General features: G+C 43.1%; 1 protein-coding gene across 1 annotated transcript in view; it reads left to right on the forward strand.

Annotated features, from left to right (window-relative positions):
* PRDM6 (PR/SET domain 6) overlaps positions 1 to 18302 on the forward strand; it is a 310054-nt gene that overhangs the window by 210154 nt on the left and 81598 nt on the right. The window lies entirely within an intron of this gene.

The following is an 18302-nucleotide window of genomic DNA, read 5'->3' on the forward strand; positions in this document are numbered from 1 at the left end:
CATTTACAGATCTAATCAGAATAAAGAGTTTGAGTCCAATATTTGGAATTTCTGATTTTGTGATTGACTGAGCAAAAAATACAGTGTTATGCATCTTGAATATGGTTATTAATTGTGACACTGTTAGAAAGAAAAGCAGTGTTCACAGACAACCTTTGCTTGCCTGCTGGTAGCAAGAGTCAGTATATAATTCTGTTATCTTTTGCACATCCTGTGGCAACAATTTCTTGCATCTAACTCTTTATGCCATCAGTAAAATAAAAACAGTAGCTACCAAAAAAAGGCAGGGACACACTAAATAAAAATAAATGACATGTGTTACTTAACACACACTTTTTGTCAAGAATGTGTGACACTGAACATTAGATAACAATTTAAAGCAACAAAAATAAAAATTCGAAATTTTCAACATCACAAAGAAAAAATGTATAGGTGTTTCCATTTCGTCTATCTTAGTGCATAGCTGCCAAATGGGCCAAATATCAGGAGACACCTGCAGCTATGCCTGGGCTGTTCTCCGACGGAGCTGTGCATTATGGTACAATAAGGTCTCCTTTTACAGTGGTAAGTTTTGCCTTACAAATCCTAGTCTTGCAAACTGCCCCAGGGGGAAAACACAGATATGGCTATCTAGATTTCACCCGTGCAGTTTGTCAAATTGATGTATTTTCCCTTTTGTACATCAACAAATGTGGCACAACTGTACTTTACCCTGTGCATCAAATCAGAGGGTGTCCAAGAGCCACTTTATATAACATTAATGACAAGCTTTGACTAGCAACGGTACATACTGCCATGAAATCTCTGCAAACAGCAAGCAAAATCGATTGGCATTGCCAACGCTTGTCTCTTTTGTGTCCTCTTGTGTGTGTCCCGCTCTCTTTATTGTTTTTAAAGGGCATGATTCACACAGACTCAAGGCTTCTTGAACTCTAAAATAGTATATTCCCATATATATGTGCTAACATTAAAATGTGAGGCAATAAAAAAACATCTCATCACTATCCAGGGTTAAGCCCTAAATATTACACCATCTGGCTAACCATAACTAGGCAGCTATCCCACCAGTTGAAAACCTAACGTTTATAGCTGCATTATCCCGTCGGGATCTTCATTGGCTCAGGATAGAGAGTAGAGTTCGCTTCAAGGCCCTGAACTACATGTTCGAAATTAAAACAGGAGTAGCACCAAAATACCTCCAATCCCTTGCCTGCCTCTACACGCCAAAGAGAAACCTCCGGTCTCAGACAGCAGCTTGCTTCTGTATACCAAGGTTTAAACGTGCAAGATCAGGGGGCAGATCTTTTGCCTATCTTGGACCCTCCCTGTGGAACACGCTTCCCCCAGGCATCCGGAAGGAAGAAAACCACTGTAGATTCAGAAAGCTTGTAAAGACCTGGCTGTACGAACAATAACCACCTCAAACAGTTACCTCCCTTCTGTCCTTATTTCTAGCTGTGTCTAGGCGCCGGGAAACCCTTCTTGGGTAGCTGTTGCGCCCTATAAATTGATAAAATAAAAATAAATAATATATAAAGGGGCAAATACACCATAAAATGTTTTCTTCTTTTCTTCCTTGGGGAAAATATTTTCCTTTAGACAAGAATCTTCTCTTATAAACTATGGGATGTTCAGGTATCTTTGACAACCAATTTTCACACTGATAACAGTGTCTTAGCACTAACCTTAGATGCACACACTGGGAGTAAACAATTTTCAAAGTTTGTGAATACCTACAAAGTTACAAATTGAGGGAATTCTCATTTCCACTGTTGTCATTCCTACACCTTCCCTTCGCACACACATTATCCTACATCTATCCTAAACTTAGTAATATGGAGAAAAATACCTCTTTGATTCTTTACCTCGCTTTACTTGTTTCAATCCAATTCTCCATTTTAGGTCTAGCCTAGACAGCACATACACCGTGTCTCAAGAACTTTTTTCTATTAATGGGCTTAGAGACCACCCATTGTTTACCATAGGTTGGTTTAATGTTTACCTCTCATTTGCTTGCTTATTATTGATCAGCTGGTGTAGGCTTTCTTCCTGTTTGTGTGTTTGGCGCTCACCTGGAGCATGCATGCATTACATGTGTCCGATCACTGCTACTTTTTTTAGGCACTACATTTTTCTTATAAGTTAAGCACTCTACCATAGTGTGTCTTTTTAGTTGGCTTCTTTGTGTACTTCTCCCTCTTCTGTGCACCTCCCTTGTCCATCTGCTTGAGCCCCCGCCATATATGATTCAATTGTCTGTGTTGACTTACCCCCAGCCCCCTCTTTTCGTTTGTTGTCTGTGTTGTCTTGCCCTTACCATCCCTCCTCCCTCTGTTTGTTGGTCTTGTTGGCTTGCCCCACCCATCCTCTTTCCCTCCCTCTGTTTGGTGTCCATTTTGATTTGCCCTCTTCTTGCCTTCCTCTCTCCCTTCATTTGTTTTCCGAGCTGGCTTCCCCCACTCTCCCTCCCTCCTTCACTCCCTTAATTTAATGTTTGATTTCTTCTTTTTGAGGCTTTTTTCACTCACACACGCCTCATGCCCACTTTTTGATTCCTATTCTCTCTCACTCTCTACGTTAACCCCTTTACTGCGGTGGCCATTCCGTCGTAGTGCTACGGGGGAGGCGGGGCCGCACCGCTCTCTCATGCTCGTCACGGAACCGCTCCGTCACGAGCCTCAGGCTCACTGTGCTTGTGACGGAGCGGTTCTGTCATGGCCCCGCCCGCTCAATGGAACGCTCAGCGCAGGCGCGGAATCTGCGCCGCGCAGGCGCGCCGAGCGGGCCGTGACGGAACCGCTCTGTCACCAGCACAGCGGGACCGAGGCTGGTGACGGAGTGGTTCCATCACCAGCATGGGAGGGATTAAATAGCAGGTGTTGTAATTACCTAATTTAACAATACTCATTTTATAATAAATGTAAAGTCTGAGTAGACCCCGGGAATTCACACATGTAACAAAGGGTTGTAAAAAGATGTCAGCATCCAATTCGTAGCATGCTGAACTAAATTATCAGTTCAAACAACATCATCTTGCTAAGAAAATAGTTTGTAAAACATATAAGACTTCTTGAAACATTCCACATAAAAAGTACTGTGCTGTGACAGTGCACAATGAAACACTGCAGCTGAAAGTCCACTAATGTTTGCCAGAAAGAGAAATGCATTTGCGATCACTCTGTAGTATGAGGCTGGCAGCACCTGAGCTTACATTCTAGTACAGCTGTATCACGAGATTGGAGCAGGATGTGCACTAATGCAAAGACAGATGGTCACAGTAAACAACCAGATATGGTTTAGAGGCAAACATCTTAGGGTTACTTTTATTACAAGCTAATTTTCAATTTAAACATTGTCAAAATTAATTTAAAAATTAAACAATTGTTTTTCTAGTCATAATGGGGCACTAGTAATGCCCATAACCGCATGGACTACCTTATCACCACATGCAATGTCACCATGGCTCCTGCTATGAACTACCCAACCCTAATTGTATTGATCAGAGCCTGCCAAATGTTTAACCTCATCCATGCTGGTGACGAGCTCAGCTCGTCATGGAGTACAGTTGAGCTGTACTCATGACGAGCTGAGCTCGTCATGGCCGTTGGAACGTTCGCACGCGGGAAAACAGTATTGTCTGTTCTCAGCAGACCCTTGTAAGAGAACTGGTGCAGCAGCCCTGCTCAGTTGAGTTATTTCACCTTTTCATCCCTGTGCCCCGTACACAATAATGAAGGGTCCTGCCCACTAATGAAACCATGTTGTTGCCTACTATTTTACCATACTATAAAGGAGGTACATTTTCTGCCAAAGTGAAAGTATGCTACTGACAGCAGAGTAAGGGAAGGGACTGTGTGCAGTGGCAGTAGATGTGTGGATGGGCTGGGTTTGATGATCTATCAACAAATGTAGGTTCCAGCTACAGGCATTCTAATTGAGTCGATGATCATGGAGCCAGACTCTGGTGTCTGACCATAGGTGTTTACTGGTGACGTATTCTAGGCCACAGACTGAATATTGTCACTGACAATTTTCTTCACATTCAGCACTCTGAAGTAACTTAATGATAACACCTAGCACATAATACAATTCCTAAACAAGCAAATAAATCAATAATACCTATTTTTGCTGTATAATGTAGAATTCAACTGTTTTTCTTTTGGTTGAGTGATTGGCAGTTGAGCGGAGCCCATAAGACTTGGAATTGGATCATGTACATTATTAAGGTATGCCTTAGTGTTGGATACCCTTTCAATGTTTTCTGTGAGAGGCTTCCTGTTTTAAATTTAACCTGTATAGACAGATCTTTGAAATGGTCCAGTGGGGCTCAGTCTTTTGGTAACACTACACATAGGGCTTACCATAAAAGGTACCAATGGTTTGCAGTACAAGGGCCCATTTTTTGAATGCCTCAACCATCACTTTACAGTAAGAGCACTTGAAATTCTGAAAGCTGTTTAAACATTGTTTCTTTGGTTGGGGTCCATTGTGAGTTCTTTTGGCCACATAAGAATTACTCCTGCCCTTATAGATACGTTTTCCAGAAAGTATGCAATGTAGTTGCATCCTAACGCACCCTTGGATCCATTCGGTGATCCAGATACTATGTGAGGCTCTTTGGAGTCTCCTGTAGTTCACAAAATGATCTTCTGTAAATACCAATGCCTTTACCCTAAGCAGATGAAGGCAAAACTTCATGTGAAAACTACCACTAACCTAGCTGTGAGGAAAGGCTTTGATCTACAGAGACCTGACAACAGAGCAAACACTGACTCCTTCCAGGAAAGTAAAAAGCCACAGTGACGTGTCTTGTTTCTAACCAATAGCTTCCATCCAAAAAGCCACATCACTCAACTGACCTGCTATATCTGGGTTTAGTTACTAGTCTAGGGGCAGGTGTCTCAGGTAAGATCACAGAGAAGACTCTGCTTTCTCCCCACAATTGTGGTGAGGGATTTATTGGTAGGTGAGTTGAAAATGGGCAACAAAGGTCCTAGAATTTGCATCTTTGAGTGTTGCAGCTCAGATTGAGGGCAGGGTGTGGGGCAGAAGAGTCTTACAGGTGCTTTTCACCCTAGCATAATGAAGAGGTTCAGAGAAAGTATTGGGGGCTTTTATGAGAGGTTTGGGAGTGTGCGGGAGTACAGCGCCTTAGAAGAAGCAGGGGAGCATGGTAACCTCAAAAGAGTGACTTTCCATGCATAGAGTTGTAGCGCAGCTCAAGCCGAAGTACAGGAGAAGATCTCCTTTACCAGATTTGAAAGATTGTAGCTCAGATAGTGCACCAGGACAGACACATCTTGGGAAGAGTTCATTTTCAAGGTTTGGTGGACTTACTTAAATGGAGCACAGGTATACCTACGGTTGACTTGTTTTTTTAATCTGGTTTCAAATTACTCAAAACGAATACCCTTCAAGCACCGTAAGCATCCCCATTAACTATCCACTCAACAGTACCAACCTGCCCTTTGGCCCTTTGATTCAGAAAAGGGGGTGGTGATGAACAGAGTGTCTGAATTAAGCAGACCACTCTTACCCAGTCCAAAGATCCGGGCTTGATCCATCACCGTTTTTTTAGCTCACTGCACCATCCCAGCTCAGAACTTGGCTATATGCAAATTAGTCTGACCCTGGCCCAGTGCATCATGGGAACAGGGCAGACCAAACTACCAAGCCAATTCTTATACTGGGAAGGAAACAAGCTACCGGGGACCGGTTTCTGGCATTTCAGCCGTCTTCGGCCCGGCTTGCTTGAATCCTGATGGTGCAATGAGCTAGGGACTCACATCTGAGTATACCCTTCCACGCTTATGGTGGACAAAAATGATTCAGAAAAGGGGGTGGTGATGAACAGAGTGTCTGAATTAAGCAGACCACTCTTACCCAGTCCAAAGATCCGGGCTTGATCCATCACCGTTTTTTAGCTCACTGCACCATCCCAGCTCAGAACTTGGCTATATGCAAATTAGTCTGACCCTGGCCCAGTGCATCATGGGAACAGGGCAGACCAAACTACCAAGCCAATTCTTATACTGGGAAGGAAACAAGCTACCGGGGACCGGTTTCTGGCATTTCAGCCGTCTTCGGTCCGGCTTGCTTGAATCCTGATGGTGCAATGAGCTAGGGACTCACATCTGAGTATACCCTTCCACGATTATGGTGGACAAAAATGATTCAGAAAAGGGGGTGGTGATGAACAGAGTGTCTGAATTAAGCAGACCACTCTTACCCAGTCCAAAGATCCGGGCTTGATCCATCACCGTTTTTTAGCTCACTGCACCATCCCAGCTCAGAACTTGGCTATATGCAAATTAGTCTGACCCTGGCCCAGTGCATCATGGGAACAGGGCAGACCAAACTACCAAGCCAATTCTTATACTGGGAAGGAAACAAGCTACCGGGGACCGGTTTCTGAATCGTCTTTGGCCCTTTGAGCTGGGTGCACTAAGTATCTTGTTCAGAAATCTCAGACTCACACGCCCCTAACATTATTGCCTAAGATCAGTGCTTGAAATGGAAAAATAGAACAGCAGGTTCTCTGTAACTGAGTACCTGCTTGTTTCTGAGAAGTGACAGTACTCTCCAATTAAAAGTATTACGTTTTTCTTGAGAAGTGCAGGGACTGTCTTTCTCAAAATAAAAAAGTGCAGGTACTCAGAACCGGACAGTGCCAGCCCATTTAAAGCTCTGCCTAAGATACGTCCCTATGTAGGGATAACCCAGTGCTTCATGCTTGCGTCAGGAAGTCTCCAGGCCTCACTTCGTTCTTGAAATTGTCCTGGTTGGACTCCTCACCCTTGGGCAGAAGCCTGTATGTAGGCACCATGAGGACAGTATGGTGGGGTCAAACGTCCACTTGTGGCGCACTACCACTGTGACCTGAGAGGCTGTGCATTGAACTCTGCGGGGCGCCCAAACTGAGGGTGTTGAAATATGTTCCTCTCTTTAAAGGCAGTAAGCAGTCAGGTCAGGAGAGGAAAGGATGGAATTATTCAATCCAGGAGATGAAAAACTCGGAAAAGGTGATCAGGGGAAAGTCATTATTTCGTTAAGCACTTGTTTTACAGTTCTTCTTCCCCCGAGGGGCAGTTCAACGCGTGGCTCCCCTCCCGCCGATCTGGTCTTCATTACTTGATATCTTCGTGAAAGGGGCTGAACAAACATGGTTTTTCAAGCGCTGGCATCCATCCGCAGTGACTGAGTCCCGAGTGTAAGAAAATAGAAAAAGCTGGGCCCCCGAGAGCAGGGCTAATTTTTATTGTGCATGGACGTCTTCCCCACCAAAAGTCAGCTGGTTCGAATTGCGCCTGTTATGATTTGTAATATCTAAATGGAATTTTCTTCAAAGAGGCGCGTGATGGATCGGGCCCGCGCCGAGCGTTTTGTTTTTATTTTCGAAGCTGACAATAATGTTCGCTGGCACGCGCTCCGCCTCGACTGCGCCGGGACACCGTGGAGATATCTTTATGAGTCATCCAGCCGCAATACTAAATACATGTCAGCAAGGGAAATATTATGCGAAAAGAGCGAGGCCCCTTTGAAGTGCTCGGGCCCGCAGAGATGTGAGCGACTCTTGGAAGGGCCGACTGCTTCCAGGGTTCGGTGTGCGCTTACACTTCTCATGCGGCCTGCTCCGGGCCCTGAGGAGACCACACAAGCGTGGCATGAGACAACTCTCTTTTTGAGCCATCAAAGTCTGTCGCGGGACTTTTTTTTTATTCTTACTGCTGCATGGTGCTACGAATCTGCTGCTGCGGTGTTTACTCTACAAAGGGCAAAGAGGAAAAATTCGACTACATGCAGAGACTGGATTTTTCTTAAGTTTGATGCGTGGTCAAAGTTGTGGTTTGTGATTTGTGGTCCTTCACTTGTGGATGTATGTACATGTAATATAGTCGGTGGTGGCTCCGTACAAACTGCTAAATCGGTAAGTCGAAAGGAAAACACTTATTTTATCGCTAATAGCCCCTTAAGGAACCTGGGCAAAACTTTTTTTCTTAAAAAAAAAATGTATGGACATGTATACGTTTAATACTAGTGGCAGAATGGCCATGAATAACCCAGCAGGCTTTAAGCGGAGGACATATATATCCCAGAAGGAGAGAATATGTTCTAAATTAAAAAAGAGGTCAGGAAAAGTCACTCACAAGTCAATTTGTACGTCTTTGTGTGAAATGGGCCACATTACGAATCACGGACTCCTTGCATGTGTGGTTAAGGCCGCTTTATTGAAACAGGTGCTTATCCCATAAACATCCTCAGCCTAAGGCCTTACAGAATTAAAACCTCACTATGCATTCAATAACCTAGATTCCTTTCCCCACTCCCCTAAACCTGCCCCCTGTATGGATACCCTTCAAACTTTGACATATTGACCTAATGGATTTCTCTGATCGCATCTCTTTAATCTTCCCCTTCTGCTATGCAGTGAACTAATTAACCTGTGCTCAACTTGATGTTCCTATGACGCGACCTTTTAACTCCAGGGGCCTTATTTATGAAGGCCTTGCGCCGCCGGTGCGTCACTTTTAACATGGGAAAAAGTGACGCACCGGTGGCGCAAGGCCTTCATAAATAAGGCCCCAGGACTTCTGGCGTGGGCTTGTTGAGACCCTCGCTTTCTGCCTAATTAGCCTATAGTTATCAAAATAACCTTAAGAAAAGGCCTGCAAACTTGTGGGGCAACCATCCCACTTTGGCACCTGTTTCAAAGTGGCAACCAAGACCATTCCTACCGCGTACGCACCTGCTGCAACTAGCCTGCCCCAGATGTGACCTAAAAAACCAACCTACTCTTCTCCACAACCAATAACAAAAGGGGTTGGCGGAAAGAGAAAAATGACCACTGTGCTAAGGGCTGCCACCCTGTACAGCTACCAAGAATATTGTGGGTGACAGCCCGAAATGGCGTGCTATATAACCCTTGGGCTACATCCTTTTCCAGATTTAGCTCAACAAGCCCAGCTATCTGGACCACACCTATATTCCCCCAATGCCCCCTGGGATTAGACTTTCTTTCGGTCTGCTATCCCCAAAAGCCCTATTATCAGCCATTGTTATATTAGGGTGACCAACATGTACAATTGCAAGGTAACTGTTTTACCCTGTAATTGGACATGTTGTGTTGGTCTCCCTACTTTAACAATGGCAGATAATACCGCCGTTATAATTTGATTGGAACTGCGCGTCCAGTGAGTTGGCTACTGTACCTCGCAGGTTAGAGAAAGAAATAACTAATGACTGTTTACTAGTTAGGGGTGTCAACTTGCAAGAAGCTAACAGAAAAAGGTTGGAAGGAATATTGGTCGATTGAGAATGCTGGACAGTGGGAATGTGCCAGGCTCTAATTGGCCACACACATTAGTTAGTGGTCCAGGAGGGACTGGGTGCAGGTCACTGTAAAGCATCATAAACTGAGGTCAAAATATGCTGGACCATGATCAGAGACATGGCTAATGGATTCTAGGGGCACTTGTCACAGTGTATCACATAAGACTACAGCCAGAGTCTGCTGTAACCTGTGAGTTCTTGGGACAGCAATAGTGGGCAGATAGTAGAGACACATGCATATCCTTTCACTGTAAGCCTGGTGATGCAGGCTTTGTCTGTGTCCCGTGGGCATTGTGTGTAAGCTGCATATTAAGTGTAAGCTCGCACTCTTTCCACCAAAGCAGAACGACTGCAGCATTTGACAGTATGCAGTGCTGCCAGTGGCCATACATTCTGTGTACTGTGGGCAGTAGGAATGTGTGCAGGGCATGATCAAATCCCAAGATTTGGTATCAGAAAGACTGTGGCCCCTATTCTGTCTAGAGCCTACATGGCAGCCCTGTTCAGAATCTACAGGGCACCACCAAATGCCAAGCGCAGCTCACCCTGGTGGTATGGGTTTTGGTCACTAGTCCCCTGACCACAGAGCCTGCCCTTAGCACATGTTTAGTGAAGAATTACTACACAGTAGGCATGTTCTGAACCACTACCAACTAAGTGGGATTTACATGACCTTTGGCTGTGCCTAGCAGGCATTGGACACAGGGTGTGACATGTGGCGGTGTCCTGTGCTCATTTCCCTGCCTAAGACCATACAGAGTGTGGACTCTGACATTGCCCAACGAGCACTTGGTAACTTGGTACAGAATTTCAGTTTTAGGCCATGCTCATCTCCCAGTAAGCTCCCTCAAGAGCCACAGTGCTTGGCACTAAGTTGTGCCTAGTGGATCCTGGACGCAGAACACAGGATTTGTTCATTAATTGCCCAATTTTTTGGCCCATTGTCCAGTGGCTTGGCCTTAAGGGGGCCCAAACCATGGTCTTCGGCCATCCCCTAGGCTGCGTTTCCATCTCCACATTGCTTTCTCGGTGCAGTATTAATCCATGCCCAGAGGGGTCATAGCTTTAGGTTGGGCCTGTGTCAGCACTCTGCATGCATTGCGATGGGCTAGCACTAGTAGTGCACAGACTTAAAGCAATGAGTCTTATCATCTCACCTATCAATAATATTTGAATTTCGATGGAAAATGCATATTTTGGGATCATATGATAAACTTTATCCCCCACTCTCTAATCTATGTAGAGCTTTCCAAGAGCAACCATACGTTGGATGTTTCATTTCGATTTGTTATGCAGGGCCTAAGTTATATGGTTTACGAAAGGTTTTTTTTCTACACCTGTGTGTAAAACTAGTATGTGGCAGTTACAGCTGTTAGTAGGGTTCGGGCTAGACCTCTGTTCAGTATACACTGGTAGAATTGCAGAGTTTAGGTTAATAGAGTTATAGGATACAGGCAAATTAATGTAATTTCACTTTAAGTTTGCTTATGTTTACCTGTCCTCCTATGCTTTTCCGGCCCCTCTTTTCTTGTTTTTTCTATCATATCATTAATTGGCATCAATCATTTTCGTGTATTTCTGTCATTCCAAGCCTTTACTTATTTTGTTAAATTAATCTGCTTCATCATTAAAAATGTTAAGGTCTGATATGGTGTTTGTTTATATTGTCTATGCTTCTTGGATACTTCCGATTTAATAGTTTGCGTATTTCCCTAATAAAAATCATGAAAAGTATGTTTTGAAAGAAAACCTGTGCCATTGTCCTCTGATTGTCATAGCTGAATACGTCATTTTTCTGGGGAAGTGATATGTTTCAGCATCTTAGTGACTGCCCAAGAGCTCTCTGGGGTTACTATGCGCCACTTCTGCTCCACATCACCCCTTTCCCTTCACTTATTGGAAGCTGGAACAACAGTTCACACTTCTTAAGCCAATAATCTTTCAGTGGTTCAAGAGCTAGTTCAAGGTGCGCAAACAGGGTCAGCTGGGTTGAGAACCAAGTAACAATGAGCCAATCAGAACGCAAGGTAAGGTAAAGATATTTATTGAGCAAATAGTGTGATACATAAGAGAACATTGCAAATAGAAACTGCGAGGTTTAAACTGAGCAAACCGAGAATATGTTATATGTAAATCACGGTGAGAGAAAATAAGAATTCATGCAGTATTAGCAATGTAAGATTAGATAATGAACTTTTGAATAGAAGAAATAGAGGAAAAGGAAGACAAAGGGATCTAAGGAGGGAGGAGAGGGAAATAAACTACATTATTAATAAAGCTATAGCTGTACAGGTATGAAAATAACAAAGCAGTTCAAATAGCGGAATAAATGTATATTTTTAGAGTATAATTATCATTTTATTATTTATATTTGAAACAGCCCTGATGAGGTGAAATGAAACAGGTCTGGGTTTGGAATACACAATCATCATACTGAAAAATTAAAGTAGCAACTTTAAAGCTATATTGAGACCGTGTCTCTGAACGTTTGTGAATTCTGCACAAACGCACACCCTTATAGACACAATCTCATTTTTCCATGAAAGAGCATCTCTCACATCTTTTTTTCATATTCACACCTGTGTATTTATATTTGGCAGAGCCTTGGATTAGAATAGGGTGCTAATGGGATGGGGGAGATTGAGGGAGTGCAGAGGTTTTGTTAGAATTCATCCGAGGCTGGTAAAGAGAAGGTACTGTGCTTCGCCAGCAGCGCCCTTCTGAACTAGGATGGCAGTAAGCGAGCAACGCAACAAGACAAATGCCCTTTTCACAGTTGCAAGTAAAATATTGAGAATCCACACTTTTTTATTGATCTTTATGATCCTGTTGCCGAGAGCCACTTTGCAGTGACAAAATATGTTGACAAGTGCATATCTCATCACCGTGAAAAATGTGGTGACTGATTCTCCTTGTGTCTGCAATGTTGTACAAGGAACAAATGACCCAGCCTTAGACTATCCGTTACAGTGCATCTCAATTTAAGGACTCCCAACCACGGGCACTTTTTATCGCGCACTTCAGGCTAATAGTTGTCGCAGCTATTTTTCAAAGGGAAAACCAGTTGAGATCTAGCATTACTTTCCCACATGGTTTGCAGCTATTTATCTACTTTATCTAAGAACTTAATAAATAGTTGTTTCGATGTTTCTTGACTCAGGCATTTTTTCTGTCTTATCTTTTAGATGAAGTAACATTTTTTTAAATTCACCAATTCTTGCTGAGGCACATCCACACACTGGCCCATAATTGATTCGCGTCCAAGCTGACATGACAGTTCACCAAGTGGCCCTCTCTTGTCTTTAGCACCAAAGCATTTTGGGCTCTATTGTTTTGGGTTTTTTGTTTCATCACTGACAGCAAACAATCACATTTTTTGACTCATTATTTTTCATGAATCAAAGCTACCTCAAAGATATTCTAATTGATGTTAGCCAGGATCAATACACCCTAAAAGTACTGGCAGTGAACAGTTGTCTAATCTGGTATATGATGAAAATAGTGAGATTTTTTAGCACCTAATTCATATTGGCCACTAATAAGCAAGATGACATAACATCCTTATGAAGAGGCTCACTAACTCAACGCTTTGGGAAGGTGGACCAATGACAGCTAATGTTTTTAACATATCCTAAGTAGATATGGCCGACCAGTAACTAAGAAAGCTTGATGTGCTTATGTTTGACCCTGACCTTTTTGCAGGTTTATCCCCAAACTTTTTACCTTCTTCCTCCTACTTTTTCTGATCTGTTTTTGTTGGTTTAGGAGTCTGGGCTCCTTACCACTGCTAATCAGTGCTAAAGTGCACACACACACATATATATACATACAAATATTTCCATTCAGCCACCCGTGACGCCCACCAGGGGGAAAACATTCAGTAATGAGCAATTGGAACTGTGTGCCTTTCAGCCACCTTGATGCTTCTGGCTTCCTTTGAGAAAGGTCGATGTAGACTGAAATGCATCAGGATACCGCCAGCGCTTTGCAATTTGAAATAAAAGATTTTCATTTCACCTAATGTGTGCGGCTCACCCCTCTTTCCACGAGAAAGCTCGGCTGTCATATATATATGTAACGGCCCCAACAGCGCTGGGATGCCTGGCTTCACCTTGGAGGTGCCCAGGAGTAGACATTTCACAGGGAAAAGCCAGGAAGGGTTCCACAGTGGTATGCGTACAGTGCCAGGAAACCCCGGATGGGGTATATGTGCGCTTTGCAAGTACAAATTCATTTAATTTTATTATATATATATATAAATATATAAATAAATAAATATATATATATATATATATATATATAGAATACCAATGCTTGAACTCACGGACTCCATGCCCCAGAAATCACCAGTGGATAAGTAGTCACCTTCCGCTTCCTGGAAGGTCATGGAAATTAAATAAAAACCGGAAACCAAATGATGTTCCTAATGCATGATTTTTTCGCCCATGAAGAGGGGGCCATCTGGCCTTGAAACGCGTCGGCACAGAGGGAAATCAAAAGCAAAGTTAAGTGCAGGCTGCGTGAGAAAGCTGGAATGCAGGGCGTTGTCAGTGTGCCTTTCAAATGCGCAGGGCATTGGTATTCTATATATATATATATATATATATATATATATATATATATATATATAAATCCAAAGACCACCTCAGTGGGGCATCCCTCGTCCAGTGGGGGTGGCGCCCTGCCGGTGAGGTATCCGGTGCTCAATATGAAGTCCAAAACGGCGTTCCAAGCGCGCACTCAGGTACAGCAATAATCCACACTAGAAATGCGAGTCTGTCAAACAAGTAGGGTTTATTCACGCCATAAGCCCTACGTGACGCGTTTCGCAGGGCGTTCCATTGGCCAATCACGTGCCATCAGGTTAAGTACGTGATTGGATGAAATATGCACATGACCCACGAAAGCTGTCGGCGTGTGCCAACTTATGATATTATTATCATGGGCAAGACCCTTCGTATCAATGTCACATTAACAATACCATTTGAGGTCGATGTAGAACATTAATTACAAATGTTTTTGTTGTCTGACTTTATGACCATGTGTAATTTGCACATTTACATTATTATTAATTTGAACAATATACCAGGTACATGATTTATGACATATGAATGTGATATTCTGAATAATTGTCATTATTATACTTCGTCAGACCCACTCCAAGATGGCGCTTGTAGTACTATGTTCAAGCGGGGGAGTCCGTCATTTATGTTTATTGTGGACACACGATTTAAACAGCAAATGTAGTGAGCATTATTGTGTGAACAAGCACTCACGGAGTGCGAAACGCGTCACGTAGGGCTTATGGCGTGAATAAACCCTACTTGTTTGACAGACTCGCATTTCTAGTGTGGATTATTGCTGTACCTGAGTGCGCGCTTGGAACGCCGTTTTGGACTTCATATATATATATATATATATATATATATATATATATATATATATATATATATATATATATATATATATATATATATATATATATATATATATATATATATATATATATATATATATATAAACCTCTCTGCAAGAAAAGGGATTGAGCCGCACTCCTCCCGGTTAGTTGAAAGCTTTTATTTTTATCAAAGTGGCATTTTCTTCCTACTGCATTTCAGCCGTACCTCGACCTTCGTCAGAGGGGAGCCACAGCAAAACGAGGCAAAAACAGTTCACCAACACGACAATTGCCTTTATACTATTCAGTCTTTTGCCCCCTGGTGTGCGCCTCGTTAGGCTAATTTTAGGCATGCTGGACCATGTAGTGTGCCGTCACCTCTTTATTTGTTAACCCTCCGGTGGGCGCTGCTTTCGATGTTTGTGCTCCTTTCTGCCACTCCGGAATCCCCAGACAATGTATATATATATATACTCTCTGTCTAAATTCTATTGGTGATTGGTTTATCCATGAGAGGCATATATGATTTTCTAGTAAGTCCCTAGTAAAGTGCACCAGGTGTGCCTAGGACCTGTAAATCAAATGCTACGAGTGGGCTTGCAGCACAAATTGTGCCTCTCTTTTGAGTAGCCCTGCAAACATGTCTCAGACCTGCAGCTGCAGTGTCTGAGAGTGCATTTTTACTGCCATTTCGACCTGGCAAATGCACCCACTTAGCAGGCCCAAACGATCCCTTTTATTACATATAAGTCACCCCTAAGGTAGGCCCAAGGCATCCCCACAGGCGGGGTGCAGTGTATTTATTAGGTAGGACATGCACTGGTGTTTTATATGTCCTAATAGTGAAATGCTGCTAATTTCGTTTTTCACTTTTGCAAGGCCTATCTCTCCTATAAGGTAACATGGAGATTGCCTTGAAATATCTTCAAAGTATAATTTCCCACTGGGAGCCAATAGAGATTTGGAGTTTGGGGTCTTTGAACTCACAATTTGAAAAACATTTTTTGGGGTGAAGTTGTTTTTTAAATTGCGTGTTTGGAAATTCCACTTTTAGTAAGAGGGCATTTTCTTGCTTAACCTGAGCCTCTACCTATCTGTAGAATCTATGTCTGGGTTAAGATGACAGTTGGGCTCCTGAGCATTCACTCTAGACAGTCACACAAAAGGAGCTGAGGTATCTCTTACATATCCTGATGGGCCATCAACAGTCTGATGGGCCATACTGAGCTAGAGTGGTAGGAGGAGTTGTCACTGACACCTGAATAGGGTTGTGCCTGTCCTCACACAAAGCTGTCTCCACCCCACTGTAGTGTGTCTGGAGCCAGGTCATGGAAAGGCAGGGTCTTGTGCATTACAAAGACTTTCAAAGGCAGAAACTAGTTTAGGTACTGTAGCTATGACACCATAACTTCAGAACACTTCTGGACTGAGGACATTCTGCCAAGAAGAAGAGCTGGAGAAGCTTTCAGGAATACCTACCACTTTGCTCTTTGCTGTGTTGGCCTTCTGCTTGCTGCTTCTGTCTTGGGCATTGAAAGGACTGGACTTTCCTTTCTACCTCCTACTTTCGAAGTTTCTCCAAGGACTAAAGTTGAGCTTGCCCTCTGTTAGAAGTCTCAGGGATACCAAAGACTTCATTCACGCCCTGTTAAAAACACTGGGAGTACTCTGCTGTGAGTCCTGCATTGCCAAGTGGTGCCAAAACCAGTCCTGGTTCCTTCGACCTGAGTGGTTGTGCTGTAACTTTAACCAAAGTAAACATGACACCATCATCAACGCCACTGCCTGCACCAAAGCTGTGGTCACCACTCGTGAAGAGCATGACACACCGCCTTGACAACATCGCAGCCCCTGGTTTTCTCAGGACAGCGCCATTTAGTCAGCCTTTATCAAACAATGCTACTGTGTGCCCAGTGGCTGAGGGCACGGCTCGTGAAGAGCAAAACGCATCACCCCATCTCACATCGCAGCCTCTTGTCTGCAGACCGCGCTCAGCACCAACGTCGTGCTGCGGACTGCACCAAAGCCATGGTCACTACTCATGAAGGGCCTGATGCATTGACCACAATGACATTGCAGCCCAACCCTGCCGATGCCAGTGCTCCTGACTCTGACATCGCAGCGCTCAATCTCCAGCCCATGTGACTTCAAGGCCTCAATGGCTTCTGCCCGACTTTTGGAACCGATGCCCGCCAGCGACGCATCAATTCAGGATTACATCGCAAGGTCCCAGAGGCCTCTTCACTTCCAAAGGTACTATGTTGCAGGTCTGTCTGACAAAGTATCGTTGAACTGTTGGATTTGGGTTGTTCATGATGCTGTGAAAGCCTCGTTTGGCACTATCAACTTCAAGGAACTGTATTGTTAAGTTTATTTTTGCAAAATTAATATCTTTACTTGTATGTTGGATATCTGTTGTTTTGGTCTTGTATTCAGATAAATATTGGCCATTTTTCTAAACCGGTCTGGACTCTTATTGTAGTGTTTTCAATGTGTAACTGTGTGTGTATATACAAATGCATACATATATAAAATGAATAAAAGAAATAATGTATGACTCCCACAAGAATCACTTGGTGTCATAATGCATCTCACACATGTTCAAGTCTACATCAGTAAGGGGCCTGGAGTATTTTGACTCATTTAGTAAAGCTCCACCAGAAGCACGGACTAAATTAATTAAAAAGACAATATAATTTTCCCATTCTTTTTTCCTTGGTATGCATAAGACATTTATTATTTCAGCACATTTCATAAGTCATTTTTCAAATGTTTTATGTTTCTTATGACAAAAAGATACAAACATTCTGAGAAACTGCTGCCTTAGACATTTCAGTTGCTTTTATAAAGTCCCAGCCTTCAGAAGCATGACTTTGGCTTGTAACCCAAAGTAGCACAATGCAATGCAATGTGCTGCCTTGCGTTACTTTACATCAAGGGGATGATCCATGGGTGATGCATGGGAATTCCCATGCAGCCAACCATGGTTTTAGATGAAAATCCCTATCTATATAGAATTTAGGACAGGGATTTGCATTATAATACTGCGCCTCCCTAAGGTAGGCGTAACAATGAGAAATGTATTAATTGCTCCTCTGTTATTCCTCTTTGAACGCATGCTGCATTTTACAGTACATCTAGAAAACGGAAAATGCCTTAAAGCATCGTTTTTGTACAGGAAGGAATCCCTTCCTGCACAGAAACTATGCTGACCACAACGCAGACACCCTTGCACTATAGCATAAGAGTGTCCCCATTGGTGCATTGCTACCAAAAGGTGTGGCAGCACAGAGAGAGCACAAAAGTGCACCACTTCTTAGTAGATATGGCATAGTTATGCTCTCTTTCATTCATGCTACACAGCACAGCAACTTTACTTCTAGTGCTGATTTGCATGAACTTTTTGTAACTACGGCCCTATGTTCTATACAGTGACTTTTCTGTTAGAAGTCATTGTAATCAGCTCTGTCAGTCTGATTGGTTGAAGAAGCCCATCACAATGCCTAGACTGCATTCTGTTGTTAAAGTCGGGTAGTCAGAAGGAGGAGATAGAAAGAAGACTAATATCCCAGTC

Source organism: Lissotriton vulgaris, chromosome 3_1 (assembly GCF_964263255.1).
Source record: "Lissotriton vulgaris chromosome 3_1, aLisVul1.2, whole genome shotgun sequence".
NCBI classification, from domain to species: Eukaryota; Metazoa; Chordata; class Amphibia; order Caudata; family Salamandridae; genus Lissotriton; species Lissotriton vulgaris.